General features: G+C 44.4%; 1 pseudogene; it reads left to right on the top strand.

Moving 5' to 3' along the window:
* Window positions 1-5,996: 5,996 nt before the first annotated feature.
* LOC101564173 lies at window positions 5,997-7,778 on the top strand (annotated as a pseudogene).
* Window positions 7,779-13,125: the final 5,347 nt, after the last annotated feature.

Genomic DNA, 13,125 nt, shown 5'->3' with positions numbered 1-13,125 from the left:
TGTGGTGCTGGGGGATCGAACCGTGGTCCCTGATGCTTTGCTAAGCTTGTTCTAAGTAGGTGCTTTAGACCACTGAGCCATCTCTCCAGCCCTATATATTGCTTAATATTTAAATCAGGGTGAACATATTTTTCTCAAATATTCATTATAAAGCTGAGAAGAATTTTGCCAAGCTCATCCTTTGATACCTCATTATCCTCTTATCCCCCCAACTAGAATTACTAAAGAAGAATGCTATAAGCCTATATATCTGATGAACATACATGTAAATATTCTCAGTAAAATTCTAGTAGACCAAACAAAGTAAAAAAGGCTGGGAATAGAGCTCAGTGGCCTCAGGTCATGAGTTCAGTATGTACATAACCCAAACTCTACAGAGTTTGTCATGAGAATCAACATAAAAACATCATGTTACCCTGTTATTTAGACTGTTGTCTTTTTATAAATAAACATAAACTTACATGAAATAGTAAATTTCTGAACACATATAATCTATCAATTTTTAAAAATGTATTTAGTATAGAGTCTACAGGGTCTCACTATGTAGATGGGACTTGTAGTGATCCTCCTGTTTTCAGCTTCCCAGGTGCTGGATTACAGGCGTGCACCAGTCTCAATTGTCCTCTCAGGATGCCCTGGGGGTGGGGCTGGCACTGCACGCTCACCCCTGCATCTGCCTAAGCAGGTGCTTTAATTTGCTGAGCTATCTGACTGGCACTTAACCTATTCATCTTAACCAGGAATAAATTTAAAAAGGAGAGGAGAATAATAATAACTAGTGACAGTGAATCAGATTCACTGAAAGCAAAATGTAGGCAGATGTTTTTGTTTACATCTGTAGTCTTAACATTCAGGAGTTTGAGGCAGGAGAATTACTGAATTCAAGACCAGCCTGGAGCACTTAGTAAGATTCAGGCAAGACAACTATATAAGCAAGACCCTGTCTCAAAAAGATGAAAAAGACAGAAATGTTCAAGAAACAATGGATTCACTACCAAAGTTAGGCGAACATTTTAATAGTAACCAATAATATTTTTATAACTATTCCAAAAAATACACTTTAGATTTTATTTAAACTTATGTTTTGTACATGTACCAACTCCCCACCAAGGAATGAAATCATTAAATAATCAAACACTTATGAATTAAAATAAAAATAAATGGAATAAAGTTCTGTTAACTCATTAAAACACAAAATAGTCTGTACTTACTATCATATGATTTTTTATATTTGTCTACATGTTTAATAGTTCAATCATGTTAAACATATGTATCTTCAGTGTTCACCATGAGAGGAAGGAACAGCATACAAATGATTTCTCTGCATCAACTTTGCCCTAACGTCAAAGCCAGAGACAGGGATCATAACAAAATAATACAGACCAATATCTCTGAACATATATTCAGAGACCAATATCTCAGAGGAACCTCACTGCAAAACTTACCAGCTGACAAATTTTAACAGCTTATTGATATGAATATCCATCACATCAGTGTTGCTTATACCTAGTCAGGAAGCAGCCTTCAACATAAGCAAGTCCCTGAACATGACACAGCCCATCTAGAGAGCAGTGACAGAAACATGTAATTATCTCGATATGTAGAGAACAACTTTTGAAAATGTCGAAGTCCAACATAGCCCATGTAAACAAATGTGGTAGGGAGTGTACCTCAAAAAGGAAAAGCTACATATGTGAAACACACAACTAATGTCATGCTGAATCAGGAAAAGTTGAAACTTTATTTCTGTAAGATCATCAGCAAGACGAATGTCTTTCTTTGTGTTGCTTATATTCAACAAAATACTTGAATCTCTGGTCAAGGCAAGCAAAAAACAAACAAAAAATGAAGAACACCCAAATTAGAAAAAGGAAGTTCTATTTTCCCTATTTGCAGGTGACACAGTCATGTTAACGGAAAATTCTAAGAACTCCACTAAAAACCGAAAGAATTTGTAAACATTTAAAAAAGCTGAAGAATAAAAAATAAGATGATAAGTAATTCTTGAAAATGCCTAATTTGAATAATTCGGCAAAAATCAATTTAATTCAAAAAATTAATTTAATTCCTCTTTGCAGTGGCTGTGAAATACCCAGAAAATTTGAGGTATTTCTGAAATACCCAGAAATGATGAGGTCAAGTACTGATATAATTAATATTTAAAATATTGACAAAGTACACTGAAGAAGAAAAAATAATTTGATGGATACATTGGATTTATAAATGCAAAGATTAATACCTTTCTATCTGTCTGCATATTGAGTCTGTCAACCGCATGTTTCTGGAGTGTCCATCTGAGGCTAGGTAAACTAGAAAGATGACAAGTGCTGTTCGGCTTGGGATTGCGGAAGACCATGCCTATGGCTGCACGGCCCTGACGGTGCAGAGCTGTGACCTGGCATCTCCTAACAAGCACTCTGCCAGGGGCCTAAATTCCTTTCACTCAACACCAGCTTGCAGGTGACGTTATGTCCTTGTGATGCCATATACAGGGTACAAAACTTTAAAACAGGATGGGAAGACATTCAAGGCTGAAAGCAGCACAAAATGAAGTAGCACACACAAGTCATGTCCTCGGAATAAACATACCAAAGTCATACTTCCTAAAAAAAAATTTAAAAAATTATAGAAAGCCACAATACGTCCCTGAAACATAAAATTTGCTGGAAGAATCCATGAAAACTATGTAAACCTAGTACACAGGTAAGGCACAGACTAGTAGAAAACATTCAGAAGGTGCAGGTGTGAGAGATGAATTGCTTCAAGGTATAGAGAAAATATTTAAAATTCTACAGAAGCAAGCCACAAATGCAATGATAAAATGAGTGAAAATCTCCACACTGTCTTCAGCAAATAAAAGATAGGGTAAAATATCTTTAATTAAAATATTAGATATCATTGAGAAAATTCAACTTAATAAAAGATGGTAGGAAAGTACAAGGAGACTTAGAAAGAAAAGATCAGGATCATAGGGAAGAGGGAAAAGATGAGTTAACATAATCAAAGTTCGTTGTATGCGTGTAAAGATGCAAAGTGAAGCTCACTAATCTACATAAATATTCCACACTGATAATAAACATGATTAAGTACAATTTACATGTTACAGTGGGTGAAAAGAAAGGAAAATCAGGGGTTGGTAGATGGCTGGGTGGGCTAAGCACCTGCCTGGCAAGTGCAAGGTCCCAAGTTCCATTTCCAGTACTGCACGCCGTGCCGGCCCCGGAACTAGGCGTGGTGGCATACTGGGGAGGCTGAGACAGGAGGATCACTACGAATCCGAGATGTGTAGTGAGACCCTGTACCAAATAAATGAATAAAAAAAAGAAAGGAAAATTGTTAGTGATTTTACAGAGCATTATATCTTAAGTATTACTGAAGAAATACAAGTGGTGCAACCATTCTGAAACTCATCTGATCAATTCTTTTATAGTAAAATAGTTCAACAATTGAGCATTTATACATTTTTTTTTTTGAACTGGGGATTGAACTCAGGCCCTTGTGCTTGCCAGGGAAACGCTTATTCCACTGAGCCATCTCCCCGGCCCCGAGCATTTATACATTTAACAAGAGAAATAATAAGCTTATGACCACAGAAAAATACTCAACAATGGTGTTTGCAGAAGCTTTTTCTGTTGCTGATAATTTTCAAATCCTGGACTCCTACACTTTGGATGCCTTTATGTTAATGAATGGGTACTCAAATTCTGCAGGTGATAGAATAATTGGAGGAAAAAACAGGTGGTGCCTTAATTCAGAAAAGAAAATCTCATCAAATTTAGTCTAAAAAAAATTATTTTCTAGATTGCAGAAATTAACACAGACTTGACTACCTCATACAGTTTGTAATCCTGTTTTTTTTTTTTTTTTTTTTTTTTTTAGGGAAGGGTCTGCAGGGTGTTCAGGGTCTCACTACTAGATCGGACCCGTAGCGATCCGCCTGTTTACAGCCTCCCAAGAGCTGGGATTGCAGGTGTGCACCACCGCACCCAGTTTCAATTGCTGTCTCAGTGCACCACCGGGTGTGGTGACGGCAGGCCAGGCCCCGGGGTTGAACCCCTGGCCCCTGTGCCTGCTTGCAGGTGCTTTAATCTGCTGAGCTATTTGGCCAGCCCTGTAAATCCTGCTAATAAAACATCCTATAAAAAAACTAATTTACATGGGACAGAATATGGCACTGGGCAAGAATTTGGTGTGAAGAGGATTGTTTCATTAAGGAAAATACAAAATTATTCTAGAGTATTACCATTTCTATGACACTTTAGTAATGCAGTGTATCGTTCAGTGCTTGAGACACATTTAATGCAAGATACAGAAATGTGTAAGCACTTACTAGATTGCTTGCAATGACTGCCTGCAGTCAGGTGTGGAAAAGAGTGCAAGGCCTGTCTGCATGGTGGAGATCTGTGGGGTCTAGTTGAAGGCCTGGAGCTCACCGCACTGTCCGGCGCAAGCTGCAGAACAGGAGCACCTGCAAAGAAATAGAAGTGATACTTCCTCTTCATTTTCTTCTTCTTTTTTTTTTCCTTTATTTATTTGTGTGTGTGTGTGTGGCCAGCTCAGCCCACCAGGGGACGGGGCTGGCTGGCATGTGGTGCTGGGGGATTGAACCGCGGTCCCTGTGCTCTGCCAAGCCTGTTCCAAGTAGGTGCTTTAGACCACTGAGCCATCTCACCAGCCCTCCTCTTCATTTTCTACTAGCTGTTTTTTTTTTTTTTTTTTTTTTTTTTTGCAGAGCCAGGGATTGAACTCAGGCCCTTGCGCTTGCCAGGGAAGCACTTATTCCACTGAGCCATCTCCCTGGCGCCCTTCCTCTTCATTTTCTTTCATTACATTCAGGCAACAAGCCTATTGTTCATTGTCATTCACACCCAGGGTGGGTATTCTGTCTGCAGAAAAACCTTTCAACCATATCCAGAACTATGGTCTTTTTATTTATTTATTTATTTATTTATTTAGGCTAGCTCAGCCCACCCTGAGGGTGGGGCTGGTGTGGCATGTGGTATGGGGAATGGACCCGGGGTCCCCTGAACCTGCCTAAGCTTGCCTAAGCAGGCTCTTTAGACCACTGAGCTATCTTGCGGGCTCCTGGTCATTCAATTTAGATGAGCATTTCTGACTCAAGCTGACAAAATCCGTTAACTATCACATGTATATAGAATGACAAACCAGTATATTTATTTCAACAGTCTGTATTTATTTAAATTCTATAATATTTATTTATTTATTTGGCAGAACCAGGGATTGAACTCAGGCCCTTGCGCTCGCCAGAGAAGTGCTTATTCCACTGAGCCTTCTCCCTGCCCAACCCCCTTCTTTTTTTTTTTTTGTTTTGTGGAACCAGGAATTGAACTCAGACCCTTGCCCTTGTTAGGCAAGTGTTTGTTCTATTGAGTTATCTCCCTGGCCCCACTGGTTTTTTTTTTTTTTTCCAGAAAAAGCACAGAACACAACAAAGTCACACGTGTTCTCACTCCGGGGACAGGGGTCAGCAAGCTACAATGGGAGTGTCCAGGAGCAGGATGAGGAAACAGTCTGTCCACCTACCAGAGGAGCGAAGGCCTAACCTACAGGGATAATATTTACATAGCATCAGATCCTACATGGACAACACAATAGTTCCTGACACGAAACACACTACATGTTTACAAAGCAAGCATCAATCATGTAGAAAGCATGATCTGTGTACATGGATAAAAATGAAAGGTGATGAAGAGTTAAAACACAACAGAACACTCTCACAGGAGCTATCATATTGTCCTGAACACGTCTTTGTTACCAAACTCCCCCAGCACACTCACTTCTATTGTGGACACTGCCAGCTCTGAGGGTCCAACCATAGAGCTGTTTACTTTGCAGGAGGCCATGGAAATAGGGGTTCACCCTGCTGATGAACACCAGCTCAGCCCTGACCTCACCTTGGAGCTGTGCAGAGGAGCCCAGCCCTGGATGCCCAGGGGTGCCCACTCAATGACCAGGACTGAACACAGGTGATCACTATGGGTTTGGGTCTGAGCTGGGTTTTCCTGTTTGCACTTAAGGAAGGTAAATTATTGAGAAGGCAGGCTATGAAATGAGGAAGTAGACATGACTGGGATAAACAGTGGAAATGTGTGACAGTTTCTGAACAGGATGTCTCCGTGTTTGCAGGCGTTCAGGCTGAGGTGCAGCTGGTGGAGTCCGGGGGAGGCTTGATGCAGCCAGGGGAGCTGTCCCTGAGCCTCTCCTGTGCAGCCTCAGGAGATTCATCTTCAGTAGCTACTGGACAAGCTGGGTCTGCCAGGCACCAGGGAAGGGGCTGGGGTGTATCTCCTACATCATTCACAATGGTGGTACCGTATACTACACAGATTCCGCGAAGGGCCGATTCACCATCTCCAGAGACAACGGCAAAAACACGCTGTATCTGCAAATGATCAGCCTGAGAAGGGAGGACGCAGCAGTGTGTTACTGTCTGAAAGCCACAGCGAGGGGACATTGTGAGACCGGACAAGAATCTCCAGGCTGAAGCAGTCGGAACCAGCAGGGGGCGCTGAGATCCATTGAAAAGGCGACAGGGCCCGGGAACAGGCAGAAACGGAAGCCGGCAAGTGAGGGCTTTCTGTTGGCTTCTGGAATTTCGCTCTGTTCTCACATCCTGGGACCTGAGCAGACCCGGAAATCCATAGCCTTTAGGTGACTACTGACCTATCCGAGTTCATATAAGCATTCTGTATTAAATTTAATTCATATATATATATATATATATTCTCTTATATATAAATTTCACTGGATGGATAAACATAGTCATGTCAAGGAAATTAAAAAATTGTGTGGAATTAGATTTTTTAAATGTCAAATCAACATTATCTAGAAAGGAATCTGCTAATTTTATCCTGATGATGAGGGACTGTCGCACGCAGAAATAAAAGCTGCAGATTAGGAAATTAAATCCATGACTTCTCCATTAATAGTCTGTTAAAACACGGCTCTCCTCTCCTTGGCCACCAAAAGGAGCCTGGTTCCCAGCCTCAGCCGCAGCTTTGTGCTCAGGGAGGAGGGAAGAGCGGAAGCCAGCTGAACTCAAGGCCGCGTCCATGGCTTCAGCGTGCTTTCTGTCCAAGGGGTCTTGATTCTGCACTGTCCTTTGGGCCCTTAGAAATTGGGAATTCACAAAGTACAGCATAACACAGTGTAATCTCTCTCTCTCTCCCCAATTAAATAATGAAGGATATGTAAGGGTCAATACTACAGTTTCATATATTCATTATTTCCTTCCTAAAAGATTGTCATAACTAACAATACACATTTCTTTTATTCTTATCATACTTTTTTTCCAGTTAGTTTTGTATTTATCAGTGGCATAATCCTCTTTTTTTTTTTTTTTTTTTTTGCAGAATCGGGGATTGAACGCAGGCCCTTGTGCTTGCCAGGGAAGGGCTTATTCTACTGAACCATCTCCCCAGCCCCTTTAATTTTTATAAAATAATCAAATATACTTCCATGCTTAATATCGTTTGTATAGTTACAGCCTTCTTTGAAGCAGGGACGTGGTAAAGAGAAGTGAAGCATTTGCACACCCAGCTCCCCTGCAGGCTTTCTCCTGAAGGCAGAGCTGAACTAACATTTTCACACAGTCCACTGTCCCTCAGGTGTGACTGTGGACCTCACAGTTGCACTCATCCTGGGAAGCCACATGCACCTCCACCTTTGTCCCCTTTTCTGCCCCTGAGTTGGACTGGGGTCAAGGACTGCGATGTTCTCCCCCTGATGTGATGTCCCTGGTGCAGTTGTTGTTTTGAAGGCAAAATAAGTGCGTCTTCCAGAGCAGCATCCAGGCCTGGGTGCTCAGTGAAGCTGCCATCTCCTGAGATGTAGGCAGATCATGGATGTTGGGCTTCTGAATTCCACCTACCTGCAGATACTTGAAATCTCAACAATTTTTCATGAGCTCCCTTCTCTGTGACTGAATGTTCAGTCATAATTGTGAAAATGCCATTCTCAAATATTAATCTTAGAACTCTGATTCAAGTACGAATATAATTTCTCCACTGAAGTGCTCTTGGGTTTTCCTCTAAAGTGTAAAGACATAGGGAGCCACATACTCGAATCTATATCTGCATACAATAAGCATTACCATCTTCTCATGAGTCCATGAAAGAAAATAGCTGATTGAATGACGACAGAGAAACCTGGAGAGCCAGGATGTCAGGAATCCCAGGTGAGCCTCCTTCCAGGGGCAGAGGGGGCTGCCGGCACACAGTGGAGGGAGCGTGGAGGGGAGAAGCTGCAGGACTGCAGGACAGCAGAGGACCAGGATGAGGTCACATCCTGCCCTGGGAGCCACACAGCCCACATGCTATCCCCAGAAACCCTCAAGATCACTAAGGTAAAGTGTCAGAATGGTCACACGAGGCTGTCCTGGATTAAGGGAGCCCTGCTTTGTGAGAATTGAACACAGACACTGATCCAGAAAGAAGGCACTCAGGGGAGGCTGTTTCCAGCAATGCGTCGTACTTGGACAAAAACTGTCCTAATTATAGAACAATCATTCATCCTTCCAGTATGTTATTAAGGAGTCAAAACAGTTTATAGGAGAAATACGTGACAGGAAATGGACTGTCCCTCAGCAAGAAAGCGATGTCAGGGGAAAGCAGCCAAATCCCTACACTTTCCTGGTGATTGTTACATGGACAGGAAATCCTGGGCAACAAAGAATCATGCACTGGGGTGTACCCCAGTGTGAGGAAAGTGGGCTATAGCTGAAAAAGCTGCAGGAAACATGTTCTTCTGAGAGAACTCAGTGAAGCTGCAGACAGCGTTGGAGACAGAGGAGAGAGGGCAGGACTGCGTTTGAGCAGCCTCTACCTCCACCATCTTCCATATCAGGCATGGAGTCCCCAAGGTCTCAAGCACATGTATCCTTCTCCACTTGGTGATCACTGCAAGGTTTATCTCCTCTGGGTATTGGGGACATCCGTGGGGTGCAGTTAGAGTCACAGAGCCAGGAGGACACACAGATTCCTGCAGGAAACACGCCCCCAAATTTGGAGACTCAGGGTCTGAGGTTGTGGATGGAAGAGACCAGTAACTGGAGCCCACCAGGCCAGTAGTGTGTACTTCCCAGTAAAAATGTGTCCTGTGGAGTGTGGGTGTTCCTCTCAGAGATGAGCCAGCTAAGTAGGCAGCTGCTGTCCCAAACACGTGACCCTGAAAGCGCAGTGCAGGCGTCGGTGGTCAACTGTGCTGGCTCCACCACTGTCTTCTCCAGGGTCCCAAATCTAGAGTGGTTCTTCTCCCAGAGTTTCTATGCAGTATTTCAGGGACCATGATTGGCTCCACAGCTTCCTGTGAATGTGCTCAACTCCAGTGCCTGACTCAGTGCAGAATGAAGTCCTGATTTTCAGGCGTATCCAGTTAGTGTCAGTGATGCCCATGGGTAAGTTAGGGTAGGGGGACCCCCTCAGCCCACTTCTTGTGGGATGCAGTGAAGGAATACAGCAAAGGACCCTAAAATGACATGCAGTATTGGAGCCATGCTTGGGTCATGTTCATCTTCTTCAGGTGTCATGCATTGCCCCGCTAGATTGGGAAAGCATTATTTACCTCAGTCCCAGTGGTCAACACTAAGGAAGGTGGAGCTGCACTCACACAGCTAGGGAGCTGCTCTGTCCTGGAGCTTACATGATTTGCAGGAAGAATAAGTCCTGCCACGGAGCCAACTTATTGAGGTGATCAGGGACAGGATCAGAGAGTGGCACCTACCAGAATGTCCTAGGCTGGTCAGATAGTTCAGCGGATTAAAGCTCCTGCTTAGGTAGATGCAGGGGCTAGGGGTTCCATCCCCGGCCTGCCATGTCAGCCCTATCCCCAGAGTGCACTGAGATGGAGATTGAGACTGGGTGTGGTGGTGCGCACCTGTAATCCTAACACTTGGGAGGCTGAAAACAGGAGAATCATTACGAGTCTGCTCTACGTAGTGAGACCCTGTAGACCCTGCACTAAACACAAAGAAAGAAAGATAGATAGAAACAAAGAATGTCCAGGCTTGGGCTACAAACGTATAACTAGTGCCAGATTTTGAAACTTGGTCGGCCTGATTCTGCTTCCAGAAATTACCATACAACATCCCCTGCCTTGGTCTTGTCTGGCTGTGACTCAGGGCTTGGGGCCCAGATGGCTTCGAGCTAGCCCACCTATACAGGGAGTTCAGGGTCTCACACTGACATGTGCCTGGTGGGATGGCACTCACAGGTCACCTGCTCATCACCAACTGTGTGTGCAGAGTGATACCAGAACAAGAGACTCACACAGTATCCCCATGTCATGTCTGTTTTGTATTTAGGGCAAACTGAATCTCTACACAGGGATAAGGGGGCTCCCAAATGTGGGAGCTGGGAGAGTATGGGTGGACCATCTCTCCACTCTACTTTCTATGCTGTGGCCTCATGGGAAGACTGATGTAGGGGGACAGTGAGCCTTCCTCATCCCTGTAATCATCACCTGGCCTGACTTCCAGGGAGGGACCTCAAGAACAGGTTCTGTTGAGAGTGACTGGACCTGGGGAGGCCACTGTCAACTTGGACAGACCTTTGGAAATACCCTGCTGGCTGGTACCCTCCTTACTTGGGTCTCCCTACAGATTAGGAGGTCAGTAAGGACACAGTCAGAAGATTAAACTTGAGCTAAAGGAACCACTATCCTGGCCCACCTTTTGCTGTGTGCTGGAGATGGTGCATGAAATGCGTGAGACCAGGACAGGGCCCTTCCTATGGCAAGGAGGACAGCAGTGGTTCGGGACTGACCCTGCACATCTGTAGCCAAGGGGCAGTTGGCAGAGGAGGGCCATGTTCCTCCGGGACTGGATCTCTTCAATGTTCTAAAGTGAGAAGTTTGTAAAGAGAGAAAATGATTAATAAATATACTGTTGTTTTTTTTTTGGGGGGGAACCATACACAGCCAAGTAATTCAATGAGAGCTACTTACATGGGTTTTTAGGGAAATGAATATCTCAGCAGCATGGGGCTTGAGCATAGGAAATGATTTTCTAAGCTCACATTGTACAACATACTGAGAGACACATTTGGCTCAGAGTCTCATCCACAAGAGTTCCTGACGAGAAACATTTTACATATTTATAAACAAGCATCATTAATATGAAATGCATGATCTGTGTATATGGATAAAAATGAAAGGGGATGAAGAGTTAAAACGCAGCAGAACATAATCACAGGAACTGTCATTTTCTCCTGAATGTGTCTTTGTTTCCAAACTCCCCTAGCACACCCACATCTGCCGTGGACACTGTCTGCTGTGAGGGTCCAACCCCAGAGCTGTCTATATAGCAGAAGGCTATGCAAATAGGGCCTGTCTGTGCCCATGAATACCAGCCCAGCCCTGACCCTACAGCTGTGCATAGGAGGCCAGCCCTGGATGCCCAGGGGTGCCCACTCTGTGATCAGCACTGAACACAGATGATCACTATGGGCTTTGGTCTGAGCTGGGTTTTCCTGTTTGTACTTATGGAAGGTAAATTATTGAGAAGAAAGGACATGGAGTGAGGCAGTGAACGTGACTTGGATAAACAATGGACCTGTGTGACAGTTTCTGATCAGGATATGTCTGTGTTTGCAGGTGTCCAGGCCGAGAATCAGCTGATGGGGTCCGGAGGAGGCTTGGTGCAGCCAGGGGGGTCCCTGAGACGCTCCTGCGCAGCCTCAGGATTCACGTTCAGTATTTACGGCATGCACTGGTTCCGCCAGGCTCCAGGGAAGGGGCTGGAGTGGATCTGCTACACCAATCACAATAGTGGTACCACATACTAGGCAGACTCCGTGAAGGGCCGATTTACCGTCTCCAGGGACAACAACAAGAACATGGTGTATCTGCAAGTGAGCAGCCTTAGAGCTGAGGACACGGCCGTGTACTCCTGTGCAGGAGACCACAGGGAGGGAACGTCATTATGAGCCCAGTCACAAACCTCCAGTGTGAAGCACTCTGTACCAGCAGGGGGCGCTGTGAGCCATGGAAAAGCGGTTAGGGCCTCAGAAGCAGAGGCAAAAAAGGAAGCTTGATTGCTTCTCCTCACACCCTGCAGGTCCAAAGTATTGAGAAGACAAGGGATCCATATTATATACCCTGTCCCATGCTATGAATCATGTGTGTTTTGTTTTCAGGACAAACTGAATCTCTGAGCAGGAGAGAAGACGAATGGATCTTCCTTCAACACCAGCCACTTTCTATGTGGTGGCCTCACAGGAGAGCTAGTGGGGAGTGTGATGGTGCCTCCCTGCTCCCAGAAGCTGTCTCCTGGCCTAGCTTCCTGAGAATGAGTTAAAGAAGAGGCTCTCCTCCGCACAGAGTGACTGAACCTCTGGAAAAGTCCCTCAGCATGCCCTCTGGAAATACTGAGCTTACTCGTAGCCTCCTTGCTTGGGTCTCCCTACCAGTTGCGCTGGTCCATAGGAATGTTTAGAGCTTCAGAATATGGTCAGGTCCTTGCAGTCAAGTTGAGAAAATGTCCTTCACTGGTCCACCCTTTTCTGTGTGCTGCAGAGTGTAGGAAATGCATGAGGCCTAGGCAGGTCCCTGCCTGCAGGCGGAGCCCAGCACAGGGCTCAGCAGGGGACCTGCCCTGCTCCTATGTAGCTCAAGAAGAGTTGCCAGATTAGGACATGCTGTTCCAGGACCTGTATCCCTCTGGGAACTAAACTTAGAAGTTTGTAATGACTGCAAATGTGTAATAAAATGCTGTTTGATTGGTAATATTTACATAAATACATAAGAAAAAGAGAAACATGAACAAAGGTTTCTGGGGATGTGAATATTTAAGAAGAAAGAGGCTGGAACAAAGGAAGGAATTTTCTTAGGTCAAATTTTGCAAAATATTGGGAGACACTTGTCTCAGGGTCTCAATATACTGTTCACTTTTAGTATTTGGGTTGACTCCACAGCTGAGTGGGTGGCTAGGTAGTAGAGGGGTAGAGTTTGGTCGATGCATAGCCCTTGTGAATGCAATCAATGAGTGAAGATAAAGAGCAATGCAGGGTCCAGGGAGATGGTTAGGGGCTGGGGAGATGGCTCAGTGGAATAAGTGCTTCCCTGGCAAGCACAAGGGCCTGAGTTCAATCCCCAGTTCCACCAAAAAAA

This window comes from Octodon degus, unplaced genomic scaffold (assembly GCF_000260255.1).
Source record: "Octodon degus isolate 3935 unplaced genomic scaffold, OctDeg1.0 scaffold00255, whole genome shotgun sequence".
Classification (NCBI taxonomy): Eukaryota; Metazoa; Chordata; class Mammalia; order Rodentia; family Octodontidae; genus Octodon; species Octodon degus.
Note: the sequence above shows the minus strand (reverse complement) of the source record. Positions and strands in the feature narration are given on the sequence as shown.